We start from the raw sequence: 15,181 nt of genomic DNA, 5'->3' as shown, positions 1-15,181 counted from the left end.
CAAGGAGACTGAAACCCTCAAAAGGAACAGAATAGATAGATAGATAGGAGATAGAAACATACTGCAAGAGTTGAGAAATGAAATAGCAAGTCGACGAAATGGAAGAAAGGATCAGTGATATCGAAGACAGAAATCTAGAAATAAATCAGAAGGAAGAAGAGTGAAACCAAAGAAAGAAAAATAATAAAAGAGAAATACAAGAACTAGCTGATACCATCAGGAGAGGAATAATGGGCTTTACCGAAGGCGAGGAAAAGGAGCAGGGATTAGAAAGCATTTTCAGACAAATAGTGGATGAGAATTTCCCAAATCTAAGGAATGAGCTGGAACTTAGAATTCAAGAAGTCAACAGAACACCCAATTACCTCAACCCAAAAAGGCTTTCACCAAGATATATTATATTAAAATTAAAAAAAAAAAAACAAAGACACAAATCTCAGGGCAGCCAGGGAAAAGAAGATGGTAACTTATAATGAAAAACACATTAGATTATCCTCAGACTTCTCAGGATAGACCTTACAAGCCAGAAAGGAATGGAATCAAATATTTAATCTATTAAGTGAAAGGAACTACCAGCAAGAATAATGTATCCAGCTAAGATCTCCTTTAGATATGAAGGAGAAATTAAGACCTTTCCAGACATACAAAAATTGAAGGACTTCTCCACTACGAGGCCTGCACTACAGGAAATATTGAAAGGAGTCAACTCACCTAAAACAAAATGACAAAAAAATATACATAATTAGGAGTAAAGTGACTATCAGGCAAATAGAAGCAGAGGAGTGCAATCCTTATTAAGAACAGGGCATTATAAGAAATACAAGGACAAGGAAGCAATGGAAGCAAAAGACAAAATGGCTATAAGAAGACCTCATATTTCAATAATCACCCTAAATGTAAATGGACTGAACTCACCAAAAAAAGGCACAGAGTTTCAGACTGGACCAAAAAACAAAACCCAACCATATGCTGCCTCCAGGAGACACATCTCAGTTCCAAAAACAAATACAGACTCAAAGTGAAAGGGTGGAAAATGATATTTCAAGCAAATGGCATTCAGAGGAAAGCAGGAGTAGTGGCACTAATATCAGACGAAATAGACTTCAAAATAAAAAATGTAAAGAAAGATACTGAGGAACACTTCATAATGATAAAGGAAATCATGCCAAGAAGATATAACGCTTATTAATATCTATGCTCCTAATCAGGGGACCCCAAAATATGTAAAACAATTACTAATAGAACTAAAGGGAGAAACAGACCAAAACACTATCATAGTAGGGGACCTAAATACCCCACTGTCGGATATGGACAGATCATCCAAACAGAAAATCAATAAGGAAATAACATCCTTAAATGACACATTAGACCAAATGGACATTATTGACATATACAGAGCCTTCCATACCAAAACAGCTGCTTATACATTCTTCTCTAGTGCACATGGAACATTCTCAAGAACCGACCACATCCTGGGACACAGAAATAGCCTTAACAAATATAAGAGGGTTGAAAGCATACCAACCATATTCTCTGATAATAATGCTTTGAAACTAGAGATCAACTGCGAAAAGAAATCAGGAAGAACCACAAGTACATGGAGATTAAACAACATGCTACTGAAGAATAACTGGGTCAGAGAAAAAATAAAAAGAGAGATCAAGAGATACATAGAAACAAATGATAATGATAGTACAACATATCAAAACTTTTGGGACACAGCAAAAGTGGTCATAAGAGGAAAGTTCATATCATTACAGGTCTATTTCCAAAAACAAGAATGAGCCCAAATAAACAACCTAACGTTTCATCTTAAAAAACTATAAAAGGAAGAACAAATGAGGCCTAAAGTCAGCAGAAGGAAAGAAATAATCAAAATTAGAGCAGAAATAAATGAAATTGAAAACAAGCAAACAAATAAACAAAAAATGGAAAAAAAAATGCAACAAAGAGTTGGTTCTTTGAGAAGGTTAATGAAATTGACAAACCCCTGACTAGACTCACTAAAGAAAAAGGAGAAAGGATGCAAATAAATAAAATTAGGAATGAAAGAGGGGAAATTACAACAGACACTGAAGAAATACAAAGGATCATATAAGAATACTATGAAAAAGTATATAACACTAAATTTAATAACCTAGAAGAAACGACCAGTACTTAGAAAAATACTACCTTCCTAGACTGAATCAAGAAAAACTGGAAAACCTAAATAGGCTGATCAGCAGTCTGGAAATGGAAACAATCATCAAAAACCTACCAAAAAGTAAAAGTGCAGGACCAGATAACTTCACCAGTGAGTTCTACCAAACATTAAAAGAAGACTTAATACCTGTTCTCCTCAAATTCTTCCAAAAAATCGAATACTTCCCAACTCATTTTATGAGGCCAACTTTACTCTGATACCAAAACCTGGTAAAGATAACACAAAAAAAGAAAACTACAGACCAATCTCTCCCATGAACACAGATGCAAAAATCCTAAATAGAATACTAGCGAACCGAATACAGCAACATATTAAAATGATTATACACCACGATCAAGTGGGCTTTATCCCAGGGGCACAGGGATGGTTCAACATAAGCAAATCAATTAATGTGATACACTGCATAAACAAATTAAAAAATAAGTATCATATGATCATATTAATAGATGCAGAAAAAGCCTTCAACAAGATACAGCATCCATTTATTATCAAAACACTTAACAAAATCAGTGTAGAAGGAAAGTACCTTAACATAATAAAGGCCATATATGACAAATCCTCAGCTAACATTATACTTAATGGTGAAAAACTAAAAACCTTCCCCCTAAGGTCAGGAACAAGACTATCGCCACTGTTATTCAATATAACATTGGAGGTCCTAGCAAGTGCAATCAGACAAGAGAAAGATATAAAAGGCATCCAAATAGGAAATGAAGAAGTCAAACTGTCACTATTTGTGGATGATGTGATTATCTGTATAGAAAACCCTAAAGACTCCACAAGAACACTACTAGAAACAATAAGCAAATATAGTAAAATTTCTGGATACAAAATCGATGTTCAGAAATCCATAACATTCCTATACTCTAATAATGAAATGTCAGAAAAAGAAGTAGAAAAAAATAATTTCTTTTGCAATTGCAACAAAAAGAATAAAATACCTAGGAATAAATCTAACAAAACATGTGAAAGACCTATATAATGAAAACTATAAGACCCTGCTAAAAGAAATCGAAGGAGATACAAAGAAATGGAAAGATATTTTGTGTCCTTGGATTGAAAGAATCAGCATAGTTAAAATGACCTTATTTCCTAAAGCATTATACAGATTTAATGCAATCCCCATCAAAATCCCATTTGCTTTTTAAAAAGAAATAGAACAAAAAATCATCATATTTGTATGGAAGCACAAAAGACCCCAAATTGCCAAGGCCATCCTGAGAAAAAAGAATGAAGCTAGAGGCATCACTATGCCTGACTTTAAATCATACTACAAAGCGACAGTAATCAAAATGGCATGGTATTGGCAGCAAAACAGACACACGGACCAGTGGAACAGATCGAGAGTCCAGAAGTAAACTCATATTTATATGGGGAAATAATTTTCAACAAAAGAGCCAAAAACATATTGTGGAGAAAGGAAAGTCTCTTTAATAAATGGTGTTGGGAAAATTGGAAGGCTTCCTGCAAAAGAATGAAACTAGACTGTTGTCTATCACCACACACCAAAATTAACTCAAAATGGATTAAGGACCTGAATATAAGACCCGAAACAATATAATGCATAGAAGAAAACATAGGAACTAAACTCAAAAAGTTTGGACTTAAAAAGGATTTTATGAATTTGACCTCAAAAGCAAGGGAAGTAAAAGCTAAAATAAATGAATGGGACTACATTAAACTAAAAAGCTTCTGCTCAGCAAAAGAAATTGGTAACAAGGTAAAGAGATAACCTTCTGAATGGGAAAATATATTTGCAAGCAATTCCTCTGATAAGGGCCTAATATCCAAAATATACGAAGAACTCATACAACTCAATAACAACAAAAAAGCAAATGATCCAATCAAAAAATGGGCAGAAGACCTGAAGAGACACTTCCAAGGAGGACATACAAATGGCCAACAAATATTTGAAAAAATGCTCAAATAGCTATTAGGGAAATGCAAATCAAAACCATAATGAGATACCATCTCACACCTGTCAGAATAGCTATAATCAACAGGACAAGTAATAACAAATGTTGGAGAGGATGCGGAGAAAAAGAAACCCTCATACACTGCTGGTGGGACTGCAAATTGGTACAGTCACTATGGAAAACAGTATGGAAGTTCCTCAAAAATCTAAGAATTGATCTAACATATGATCCAGCAATCCTTCTACTGGGTATTTACCCCAAAGACTTGAAAATCCATATCCAAAAAGATATTCGCACACCGATGCTCATAGCAGCCTTATTCATGGTGTTCTGGACATGGAAGCAACCAAAGTGTTCTATCTATGATAGATGATTGACTAAAGAAACTATGGTACATATATACAATGGAATATTATTCAGCTATAAGAAGAGATGGAATACTGCCATTCATGACAACATGGATGGACCTCGAGATAATCATGCTAAGTGAAAGAAGCCAGATAGAAAAAGTAGAAAATCACATGATATCACTTATATGTGGGATATAAACCTAAAAGCAACAAATGAACAGGACAAATAAACAGAGACTCAAGGACCTGGACTAGTGGTTGCCAGAGGGTAGGGAGTGGGAGAGGAGTGGGGAGCTGGATAGGGTAAAGGGGGTCATATATGGTAGCTGAAGGAAACTAGACTTTGGGTGGTAAACACACAATAGAATATACTGATGTCAAATTATAATGTACAGCTAAAAATTATATAATTGTATTAACCAATGCTACCTCAAACTTAATTAAAAAAAAAAAACAACTTTGTGACCCTAAATTCTAATAGATCTTGTGATCCTAGATGCTTCTTCTACCTTCCAGAGGCAAATCTGAAAGAGAGACTTTTTCCCCAAAAGAGTGAGTGTGTACCCCAGGATATGAGACTCACAGTAAAGCAGCATAATTATTATCAGTCCTAGCATTATCTAACCTTACGTGTGATCATCTGCAAGCATTTATTGTTTTTCGCTCTGTGTCCACCTTTATAGAAAGTGAAGGAAAAAAGGAAGATAAGAAAATGGAGGTGAGAGAGGTTCTAACCTTATGCACCTACCACAAGTTAGGGGTATGCCAGGCCTTTTATATACAAGGTTTTATTTAATCTTTCCAATAAAACCAAGCATATGGGAGGTGGCATTATCCTCACTTTACAGTTCAGTATAGAGGCTCAGAGAAGTTAAGTATTCTGGCCAACATAACAGAATTAGCAGCAGATATGGGATTTGAGCAGCTCGATTTGGCCCCAAAGTCCATGTTGTATCCACTACACACTGCATGATTCTTTGTTCTTGTGCAGAGCTTTCTTTGTTAGTGAGTTTTCTGGGTTACCCATCTCCTGAGCAGTCCACGCTAAACAAGAATGCTCTGTTTCCTTATACTCATTGGGCCTAGAGGCCATGGATCATCCTCGGGTTGACTGGGTTGGAGGCCAGAAGGAGGAAAGCCAAAGGCAGGATGAAGAGCCTGGTGTAGAGGTAAATAAGACCAGAAACTAAAGATTCAGGCAGAAGCTTGGGTCCAAGCTGGCTGAGTTTGTTGGAGGCAGAGTCAAGAAGAGCTTGATAGTCGATGACCAGGAGAGGCAGTGAGCTGGTCAGGGGCACAAGACCTGGATGTCAGGGGCTGCTGCACTTCGTGCCTCAACTCAAAAGCAGTGATAGCATATAGTATTCGTCTTTCTCTGTCTTATTTCACTTACTATAATGCCCTCAAGTTTTATCCATGTTGTCACAAATGGCAAAATTTCCCTTTTAATGGCCAAATAATATTCCATTGTATACATACATTTGTGTGGGTGTGTATATCACACGTATCATATTTTCTTTATCCATTTTTTCATCGATGGATACTTAGATTATTTCCATGTCTTGGCTCTTGTGAATAATGCTGCAATGAAGATGGAGTATAGATATCTCTTAGAGAGAGTGATTATATTTCCTTCGGGGGGAACATTGGATCACATGGTAGTTCTATTTTTAATTTTTGCGGAACGAACCTCCATACTATTTTCCATAACGGCCGTAACAATTTACATAGTTGGGCTTCTTGATTCCCAACTAAATTAGATTAAGATATGAGTACTCCACCCTTCTTCTCCCCATATCTTTCTCATTTTCTGACATCTGGAATTTGTTTTTACACTGTCAAGGTTAATCATAGTATATTTTTTCTACAACCATATTTAAGTCTTCGGTGTTCTATCAGTCTGATTCTCAATGTTGGAAATCAATAAACTTTATGTTAATATAAACCAAAATTATTAATACATTACTCAATTCTTTCCATAAATATTGAGGCAGGCCCTGAGCTAGGATTATACTATGGGTCCAGTGTCATGAAGCATGGACTGTGTCCTCGGGTTAAATGGATTCCATTCATTACACTTCGTCGGTGTTTCAGTACCCTGGCATCGTTTGGTGAGGCTTGTTGAAGGGCAGGCTTCACTTTGATACGAGCAGAAAGAGGAGTCTAGCTAGGATGCTTTCGAAAGTTAAAAGCTAGGGGGGTGGTTACACAGAAGTCTATAGAAAAGAGAGCTCTGAGTTTTGCCCAGAGTTTGGCTGCCAAAGCTCCAAACTCAGGAATAGGCGAGGAGAGTGTAGAGTGCTACCAACTGGCCGGTTCAGGCAATTTGAATATCTGCAGGCAATTTGAATTTTCTTCTCTGCAACCCCACCACTCCCCTTTGCCACCATTCTGGAATACGGCTTCTTTGATTTGATTATTTAGCAATGAGTTTTATTTTCTTCACAACTTCTGAAAATGCGTTCTGAAGGTGAATCACACCTTTACTGTCTCTGCCAATTACCTTGACTGTTATGAGTTTATTACTTTATTTTTTTATTTTTTTATTTTAGTGAGGTCTCTGGAAGGAGAAAATCATGGTCATGTGAGTATTTTATTTCTTTCCTAATTATAACATTGCTCAGGTTTATTATAAAGAAAAGTTCAAACAATCAAGAAAAATATAAAAAAGAAAGGAAAACTCCATAAAATCCTGCAGCTTTGAAACAACCATGGTTAATACCTTGATGGAAATCCCTCTTGCGTCTACCAGCTTTTCCAGCTCTGTGTACAATTTCCAGAGGGAATTTGCCTGTACTTTTATCTGAGTCTTCACTCCCTGGGGGAAGCCATGAAGCCAAAGGCACAAACAAATAGTTCAAGGGAATGTGCCTCACTTTCTGTGAAGCAGCCGCGATCTTTTTACCCAGGATTGTCCCCCTCCTCACTTCTCTACTTTCTCTGCCTCTTACTTTTCATCTTTTGGTGGAGACATTGCATGCCCTAAGTACTCTGAGTCCCTTTGCAGAGACTGGCTTTTTAGAGCAGACTCTTCTGGATTCTTCTTTCTCTGGTTAGGAGTATGGGCAAATGAAAAATTAGATTTAATGGTTTATGAAATTCGCATTACACAGTTGGATCACGCTCCTGGGTATCATAATTACAAACAACAACAACAACAACAACAACAACAACAACACAACAAAACATTGCCCATCTAGTCTCTTTTTCTTGGTAATGGGCTTTGGCAGATTGTAAAGATTAAAGAAACTGAGAAAGGAGTCCTCGGGGGTAGCTGATCTCCCCATCCCTCTTCCCTTTAGGAATAAGTTCTTTCTCTTTTTCTTATTTTGCTAGAATTGTATTTGTCTGCTAGCTTATTTTAGACATGAATTAAAAAAAGAGACAAGTTTGATTCTTCTCCAACTGATTGCTGAACTAGCTAGAGTCAGCAGGAACTAACTTGGCTTTCTGCTGTGTGGGGTGACCCACAGCGTCAGAGGCAAGAGAAGTCTGAAGGGCGTGGGCGGGGCAGACCCAGTTCTCATTCTCCACATGAGGAGTCCACTCAGGCGCCCATGTGAGAGCATCAGATGGCTTTGTGCTTCTCTGGGCCATCAGTCAACTTGCTGAGTCTGGGCTTTGCTTCTGTCTTGGCCCAAATTCCTGGCAGAGAAGAGGCTGCAGAGTGGAGATGGCCTTAGCCTCTCAGCCACAGACAGGCTTACAGGAATAAAACCATCACATTCCCTCCCTGAGGAGGCCTCTGGAACTTTTCTCAAGTTTTTATTCTTTTTCCTTTTACTCCCACGTGAGAAATTTTAGACAAACTCTGCTACCAGAATGCTGAGGCTCTGTATCTAGCAGTCAGAGTACAGAGAAGGCAGAATTCTGCCTGAGGATGACAGCTTGGAAAATGATACTTTGGGAGGCCAGGCCTCATTCTCTTACAAGCATTTGATGACTTTATAGGAGAAAGAAATCTCTCACCTTGGATACACAGATAATTGGAGTACTCTGAAATTTTGATTGAATCACATTTTCTTTCTTTCTTTTTTTGAGTCATGCTCCTTGGGGAGATGGTTAAGAGATGAGCCTGTTCTGTGTTTGCTCTTGCGGCCAAAAATTCTGTTGCTCTAGCCTGGCAATAAATTCTTTCAACATTTTTTTTTTTTTTTGCAATGCATCAGGTGATTGAACTGAGAAATCAAATATGGAAATAGAAGCACAAAATTAAAAATCAATCTTCCCACCCCCCAGGGTAAAAATGTTAATCAAACAAGGGCCCCTGGAGAACAACTACTTATCCTTTTAGACTTAACTCCCTTCCCTTATTCAGTGTAGGCTTCTTGGACTCTGCAAGTCAGAATTGAATTTGCTTGTCTTTGGGTTACATAATATATTTCTGATTGTACCATTTTACAATTATTTGTTTATATCCTTTTTCCCTATTAAAATTTGAGCCCTTCGAAGGTAGAAACTCTTATCTATTTTTGTATCTCTATCAGTGAGTATAGTACCTTACACATATAAGCTAAAAAGAGATATATTAATTAACACATGAATGGATGAATAATCTGTGGATCACAGACATTTTTCCCTAGTTCACATGTCCAAAAAAGGTGTTGCCCCCTTGAAGTATGTTTTTCAGTCCATCAGTAATAACAAAAATAACAGCTACCATTTATCGAGCACTTACTATGTGCCAGGAACCATGCTAAGCACTTTATGCACACTATCTCATTTAATATGGATCCCCCCAAGTTTGCATATATCGTTACATGATCTCACAGTTGTATTTCCTCATTGTGCTGCTACCCGCCACATTTTAAATAATTGTTAACTCTCTGTCTTTCCTTGGATTGAAAGCCTCTAAGGGCAGACACGATATCTTATATAAAACTGAAACTTCCAGCACATAGCCCATATAATATGTGCTATTTAATACACACTGATTTTTTTTTTTTTTTTTTTTACTTTAATGAATTGTTACAAATTCTTGTTAGGTGTTATTGCAAATATTTTCCAGCATGATTACTGAAGTCTTGAGTTGCTGTTCCTTTCTGTTCCTCAGACCAAACAGAATGGAAACTCACAAACTCTCCTTGTGGAAGCTGAAAACACTGGTGACTTCTGTGATCAACATTAGGTTACTCTGTCCTTCAGGCCTTGGAAAAGACTTCTCTCCAGCTCCCTGATTATTTATCCTTTTGTTCGCTATTGACACACTGTGCTGTTGTCTCCACCAACATGACATCACTTCCAGGCATTGCCATTGTTGCTTAGGGATCACAGGTACCAACAGAATTAGAATGAAGTAGACACATCCAGGGATAAGAAAAAGCAGATCAGGGTTTGGTGCAGAAAATGCAAGAGTCCGCAATATTGAGACCACTACCCCCACCAGTCCAAGGTATGTGCCCAGTTAAGAAAGCTTAAGGTACTCACTTCCCTGAAAGGAATAATGTGAGTCCTCATCTCTACCAATGGGAGACCAATCTGTCCCCAGCTAGATTCCATCCTCAGTCCTTTTTCCCCATCCACTGACACATCCAACATTTCCAACCTAATAGGATTTTCTGCATTGTGTCTAGAGGTTTGTTCTGCTCACTGGGGCTCCTTGCTATCATCAGAGATCCCAGCTCCTTCTTCTCGCTGTATTTCCAAGTGCAACCATATCCTCCTGTCTATTCCCAAGGCTAGGAAAGAGTTGAATAATTTTTCAAAGTGGGTTAAAAACATTCCCACTATACCAGGGCGCTGAACCAAGGTTCTAAAAGTGGCATGTTTATGGGATACCATTCTCCCTTTCACCTTCATGAGTTCCAGAAATACTGATTACCTCCACAGATCCTGGCAATCTGCTGACCTCTGGATCAGGGACCTAACCATTTCAGAAATGAAACTGGGCAAGCGTGGCAGGAGAGTGATTTCAACTGGCACTGGCAGAGTTTGGTATCCTAAGACTGTTGCTGGGATCATGAAAAGGAACAGTGGAAAGTCACAGTTTCCATTATCATAATAAACTGCAGACGCCTATTTAAAACGCCCAGACATTTATTTCAAAACTAGGGAGGCAGCTTGACAGTAGAACCAAACTGGACTAGGAGCTGGGAATTTGGGTCATTCACTGTGTCATCTTAACAGAGTCACTCCATCTCCTTGGTCTCAGTTTTCTTATCTACGACACGAGGGCTTGACGGGATGTTAGCTAACACACTGGTGGTAATCATTTTGCAATATATAAATATCAAATCAACACATTGTACACCTTAAACTTACACAATGTTGTATATCAATTATCTCTCAATAGAACTGGGGGAAAATGAGGGGGTTAACTAGCTGTTTGAAGATCTTTTATTTCTCCAGTGAGAATCACTTTAATCTTAAGGCAAGACACCTGTCTGTTGCCTGATCGTCTCTCTGTGCTGTCCCTCAGAAAATAGGTTTCCTTTTCTGAGCCACGACTCTGGAAAGGGCCTTCCCAAGCAGCTCTTGGTGTTGCTGAAACTATCTTGTCTGTTCTGAGTCATAATACACAGCTTTATGCCAAAGTAGGGTGACAGCTTCAGCTGGAATAAAAAAGCATTTCATGAGAGATCATCTTTGCTATTTATGCAAGATTGCCTATGTCTCTTTTAAAATATTTTTACAATTACAGTTGGCATTTGATATATGCCTCTTTTTTTAAAGTTTATTTCTTAATTAAAAAAGGAACTCATTTTCTTGTACGAAATTTAGAAAACTATGATATGTTTAGAAAAAAGGATAAAATCATTCTCAGTTCTATAATTCTACTCCTCTCATCAAGAAACTCTGTTAGAGTTTTGGCGTGTTTTCCAACTAAAAAAAAATGTAGTTTTTTACATTTTTGAGATCATGTTATTTATATTGTTTCATCCTCCCCCCCCTACTTAATATTATATAATAAGCATTTTCTCATGTCATTAAAGTCACTTATGAATGATATTTAATAGCTTCACAATATTCTTTGTTGTGGACATTGCCCTGAGGTTGTGCAGTTAGGTTGTTTTTAGTTTTATTCTTTCTTTTTTTTTTTTTTCAAATAAGCAATGCTGAGATGAACATATATCTCTCTAAATTTCAAATTTTTCCTTTAAAATGCATTCCTAGAAATGAATTACTAAATTAAAGAGTACGAAAATTTTAAGACTCTTGATACTGTTTTGCTCTTAATTTTTCAAACATATTTTATGACTTCATATCACCATTTTTTTCTCTTAAAGAATATCATATCCATTTTAACCATGAGAAAACTTTGTTTTCTAATGCTTTTCCTGAAACAACATGCCCAAACATCCTCCCAGGGAATATCAGAATCCAGATCTTTGTTGGAAACTGTCAATCAGCTTCAAGATACCTGCCTGAACCCAGGCCTCTACAAATCCGCAGAATACTCATTTTCAATGTCACTGTGAAATGGAAGATTATAAAGAAAGCTGAGAGAATGGCTCTTGACTATAAGAAATGGAAAATAGGTGAGTGCAAAAAATCCTAAACTGTGTTTATCAGAGCTCTTATTCAATATACTGCACTTGAAACACATTAAAATATACCAGGGCCAGCTATTACTAGGACAAGCTGTGTGACTTTGGGTGAGTTCCACAGTTTGGCTGCATATGTCTCCTCTTGTGTGAAGATAGAAGAGTGATTTATAAGGTCTTTTCATTCCAGCATCAGATGATTTTGTATTCTTTTCCAGCAGTAAGCAGAAGATGAGGTAAATTCTTAATGGTACCTTGAAACAATTTTGAATTTGAGGTTTTCTTTGAAATGGTAATGGTTAAAATGACCATCTTGGAGATGTGGGATGATGCAGAATTGTGTATAGGTTAGGAGTTTGGAATCAGACAGATGGGGATAAGCTTCATTAATTATTAGCCATGTATATCCTTAGTCCAATGACTTAAATACTTTGAGTCTTGCTTTCTTCATCTGAAAAAGGGCTCATAACAGAGCCCATCTCGGTAGGCGTTTGGAGGGTTAGGTACATAATGCATGCGACTGGCACACAAGAAGCTGTCAGGAACTATCATTGTGAAAACTGCTAAGTTTGTTGTGTCAAAACGAACATTACTCTTAGTGAATCAGGGGAAACTGAGATTCGGGGAAGTTGCCCCTTGACAAAAACTACACAGCAGGTTAGTAATAAAACCACAAGTCACTTGTAGCTTACTTGTCCCTGTTTACTTCTTCATCGCCTCACAATTCAGGAAATAACTGAGTGAAAACAAAGGTTTCTAATGGAAGTTTAGGTAAAGATATCATTGTTTTCCTAACCAAGGTCCAAAGCCAATTGCCAGTATTATGTGTGTACAATCAGATTTTACCCAAGCGCAATGGGAAAGTCGTGATTGGATGCTTCTGCCTAATAAAGATGGGGTCTAAACTCTCCTGCCCGGGATTCAAGATCACTCCTACTTTGGCCTCAGTCTACCTTCTCATGTTTCCCTCCATTGAATGCTCTGACATTGTGTCAGTCACTTACTGAATGATCATTACTGTGTCCAGTAATGTGCTCAGTGCTTAGGATACACACCTGTGTTTCTAGCCAAACTCAAATCCAGCCACAACACTTAGGCTTTTCAACCCCAGAGATGGTCCCTGTGTGAGGTTGCAAGAGAGTATTAAGGCCCCACAGAGGTCTTTGCAGTTCCTTGCACCTGTATTCCACACTCTTCCCTTCTGTGTTCATTTCACTTTAAGGTCCCACCCTCTCCTTTCTGCCTGTCTAAGCTCCACCATGCTTAGACAGACCCTCCTCTCTTCCTGAGGCCTTCCGGCCACACGGCTGCACGTAGGCTCTCTAACACACAGTCTCCTCTGTTTTGTTCTAGTGGGTTTGTGTTTGCACATCTTATCTCCTCTATTAAGACTCTAAGCTCCTGCGCAAGGGGGTTTTCATCTTCTTTTAAACTCTTCAGAGTACTTAGCAGATTGCTAGGTACACAACAGGCACTTAATAAATAATTCATTCTTTGGCACAGACTTTCTTCACATTCCAACAGATGAAAACAGGATCCTCTAATCTTGCTCCTCAAAGTGTGGTCTGGAGCAGCAGCACTGGCATCTTTTTTTTTTTTAAAAAATAAAGAAATTGCTTAATAATACAAACTATTAATACATGCACATAAACTATAAAGCGTTAAGAAATTTAAATATCTAAGTCATAGCAAAGAGGTGGCAATTCAACATCCAGCATCCAGGGTTGACCAGATGATGAAAGGAGACAGCAGCTGATTAGACTCCCACAGGGGAGAGGACATCTGCAGTGGTGAACGGGGTGCCCGGGTGTAAGAGTGTTTCAAGTCCCTTCTCCTCACTGAGGAGTATGAAAGGCACTCCATTCAAGGGGAGGTGTATAGTCTGGTGCTCTTCAGGCTGGTTGAAATGCTATCTGGAGGATAGAAGGGAAAGAATTTTTCGATTTCTGGATCAGTGTCATCAGAGGCAGGAACAGAGAGCTCTTTGCTTCAATAATCTTCTCAGTCATCTTTTTGGCAGAGAAGTTTGTTTTTGTTTGAGGGGTCCTTAGCCTTTACCGACTTTTCTATAGCTCTGTTGACAGTTCCCAAAGCCTTTCTGGCAGCTTAAGGTAAAGTTAATGGAGCAGCAAACATTTTACCAAACCTGTGGTGTTGAAACTTGAGATCTCCCACCTCAAGCTTTTACTGAAGGCACAGACCCAAGCTCCAGCTGGTCCTTAGGAGCCACACGGGTGCTGAGTTCTCCATCTTCCCTATCAACAAAGATCAGAGTAGCCATTCTACATTAGGTTGAGATCAACAGCCAAACTCCTCCAGGACTGGCCTGAGCATCTTCTGGGAGCTTGGTAGAAATGCAAGTTGCAAGCACCTACTCACTCGGAATCTGTGTTTAAACAAGCTCTCCAGGGGATTCGTATGTTGAGAGGCACTGCACTGGATGACACTAATTGACAGACTGGATCTTTTCTTCCTCACTTCCACTGTTATGCTTCCGCTATACCTGGCTCTTCCCACTTTCCCCCTACCCCCTTTGCCTCTCCTCCTCAGTGTATCATTTTAACCATTTTCTTTCCAATATCCTCAATTCTCTTGCTCCTCTAGTCTCTCTATTTCTGTCTAAAAACTGCCAAAAATTCACTTTCTCCATTCTTTTTTATTGTCCTTTGAGCCTCTGGCTTCTACCATGTAACTGATACATAGCGGGGCCTCCTGTTTGTTGAATCCATACATGCCTTCCTCATCAAACTGCTGTTCAGCAAGAAATCCGAACTCGGTCTTCTCTTGATTGAGTTATACTCTTTGCCTTTTCTGTTTATCAACTCCCTCCTAACTGAATGTGGGGTGGCAGCGAAATATGTGCTCTTCATTTATAGATTCAGCTGCTAAAAATAATTTTTGAGAACTGAACAGTCTTCAGTAGTTAAACCTAAAGCTTTAACTCAAAGAAAGGTATGCCTCACTTTAAGACAATCAAACACAGACATTTATGCTTCGAAGAAGGAATGCCAGGGTTTGCTTTAAACAATAATTCTTCCACTGGAAAAAAAAAAAAAAAGACTTCAAAAGTTTTTTAAACTAGTAATCTTCAAAGTGACTTTTAAAATTACATTTATTCACATCTTGACAAGAGCACAGATATCTTGAAATTCAGAAGAGACATCTTCAGTTTGAGTTGCTGTATTTTCTGCGGAATTCAGAAAAAAAGTAGGTTTGGAGCCGAATTAC

At 38.2% G+C, this 15,181-nt stretch overlaps 1 pseudogene; it reads right to left on the bottom strand.

Moving 5' to 3' along the window:
• Positions 1-13,623: 13,623 nt before the first annotated feature.
• On the bottom strand, positions 13,624-14,237 carry LOC105299842 (annotated as a pseudogene).
• Between the last annotated feature and the right edge of the window lie 944 nt (positions 14,238-15,181).

The sequence above is a fragment of the Pteropus vampyrus genome, unplaced genomic scaffold (assembly GCF_000151845.1).
Source record: "Pteropus vampyrus isolate Shadow unplaced genomic scaffold, Pvam_2.0 Scaffold8, whole genome shotgun sequence".
NCBI lineage: Eukaryota > Metazoa > Chordata > Mammalia > Chiroptera > Pteropodidae > Pteropus > Pteropus vampyrus.
Note: the sequence above shows the minus strand (reverse complement) of the source record. Positions and strands in the feature narration are given on the sequence as shown.